Genomic DNA, 2,934 nt, shown 5'->3' on the forward strand with positions numbered 1-2,934 from the left:
ATATAGATATATATACATACATATATATATATATATATATACATACATATCTATATATATATATATATATATATATATATATATATATATATATATATATATATATATATATATATATATATATATACATAAATATATGGATATAGATATATACATATACATGCATATATGTATATATATACATATATATATGTATATATACACAAACACGCACGCATATCTTACACATATTCTTGCAACACTACACCCACACGGATAAATATATATATATATATATATATATATATATATATGTGTGTGTGTGTGTGTGTGTGTGTGTGTGTGTGTGTGTGTGTATGTATATACACACGCACACACTTCATGACATCCCTATTTACATAAATGTATGTATACGCTCACACACACACACACGCACACACACACACACACACACACACACACACACACACATACATACACATCTTACATATATTCTTGCATCACTACACCGACATTCATGTATATATATATATATATATATATATATATATATATATATATGTGTGTGTGTGTGTAGACACACACATCATGAGTTCCCTATTTACTTATGTGTGTGTGTATGTAAGTTCGTATCAATGTATGTACGTATTCATGCATGTACGTACGAATGCATGTATAAATGCATGTATACACACACACACACACACACACACACACACACACACACACACACACACACACATGTAGTGAGAGAGAGAGGGGTGTAATTACTCCTCTCCTTTCCAATTCAAAAGCCTAAATATGAGTGAAATAATCTGGATACCTCCATTTCTTAATTGTAAAGGCTAACTGCATTTTGTATACTTTGCAACTTTCAACCCTCAATTAATTGTAATTATTGAAGTTATCTCCTTTACTTATGTTTTTACTTTTTGAAATTACGTAAAACAACAAACAGGAGCTTTTGTCCAGTAATAATAAGGATCCTATCTGACTCATCTGTCCGACGGAGAAGCTATGACCGAGGAGACACTCAAAGAGGTCGAAACGTTGCGGTGTCTCAAGTTCCCTTATACCGGTCAGCATACGATCGCTGTTGTTTGTTCATCACCAGAGAATACCCTTGAGACGATATATGTCCATCACACACTCATTCTTTCACTGGTATAAGGGAACTTAAGACACCACGAAGTCTCGACCTTGTTATGTGTAACCTCATTCATAGATAGCTACTCTGTTGGACCAATGAGATTGACAACAGCACTGGCTCTTATTTGCAGGAATCCGCGCACAAATTATTTAATGATGCATATGTTCTGAGGATCCATGAGCATATTCTGCGGGCAACATCGACTTTTTTGTTGCTGTACACACTCCAGCTAAGGTTGCTGTCGACATGACAGAAAATGTCAGACAGACAGCTCAGTTATTCCTCTCCATTTTTTTTTTTGTAAATTCTTAAACATATCTCCTTCTGTATATATATATATATATATATATTACCACACAAACATGATTTTTATTGAATTTAAAATATTTCTTGAAGTCCCTTTCTTGAATACTTTCTTGTAAACTGTTTTTAACATTTTCTTATCATTATCAAAAACTGTATAACTGTATTTTGATACTTTTGTGATAACCATTTTTTAACACAATAAAGCTTATACAAAGCTTTACATTTTACTTTTGACAATCTTTTCTAAAAAAGTGAAACTGGTCAAGTCAATAAACATCTCTAAAAGACCTTTGCATTTTCAAATCTTCTGTCATATATATATTTATATATAATTCCCTTTAGCATAAGAGATATTTTTTCTCCACGGTAACTGCAGTGAATTTAGGCGTTAAATATGTCACAAACATATTTTCACTTAGCCTAATGGTCATTTATTCATCATCGCTTCTTAATCGGTGATGTTGCTATTTTGATTCCGACCAGGCGGTCCTCAAGTGTTTCTCAGTTACAGATGTTGTTGAATCCGTCTGTGATTATCTCCTTCCAGTATTTCTTATTGAGGACAGCTAAAGAACCAGAAATGCACCTGGGAATCCGCTAGAGGAAAGCAGTGGCCAGATATGTTGCTATTTTTTACACGTTTTACTGTAAGGGAGAATTGCTTTCGCCACAGTAGCTGCAGAGGATTTGCTGTTTAAATAAACCTAAAGTTCATATATATATATATGTGTGTGTGTGTGTGTTCGTGTGTATAATATATATATATGCTTATATATGTATATGCTTAGGCAATATATATATATATATATATATATATATATATATATATATATATATATATATATATATATATATATATACATATGCATATATGGGTACAGGACGGCACCAACAGTAAACAACATGAAATACGAAAACAAATGAGTTCAATATGCAAACAACGAGAGAAACAAGTGGAAAACAGAAAAAGTAACATAAAGAATGAGCCTTCATCAGCTGTCGGCTGTCTAACTACTCCTCATTTCGAGCATTGAACTACAGCTTATATACATATTATATATATATATATATATATATATATATATATATATATATATATATATATATATATATATATATATATATATATATATGTATGTATGCATGTATGCATGTATGTATGTATGTATAATATATATATAGTTGAAATTTACAGAAAAATAAAAGACGAAGACAGGTGTATAAACAACAAGCAGGTGTAATAGTTTGACGCTCGGGAAGGTGAGAAAGTCTTTTACGTTTCGAGCCTACGCTCTTCAACAGAAAGGAACGCGAGGAAATAAGCAGATAGAGAATATACGTGCATGCATACATGCGTACATAAATATATGTGCGCGTTTGTGTGTGAGTGTGTGTGTGCGTACCTGTGTGTGTGGAGATGTGTCGGTCTATGGCCCCCACCACCGTTTGGCAACCGGTGTTGGTGTGGTTACGTCCCCGTAACGTAATGACCGATAAAA

The sequence above is a fragment of the Octopus bimaculoides genome, chromosome 4 (assembly GCF_046866305.1).
Source record: "Octopus bimaculoides isolate indiv1 chromosome 4, ASM4686630v1, whole genome shotgun sequence".
Classification (NCBI taxonomy): Eukaryota; Metazoa; Mollusca; class Cephalopoda; order Octopoda; family Octopodidae; genus Octopus; species Octopus bimaculoides.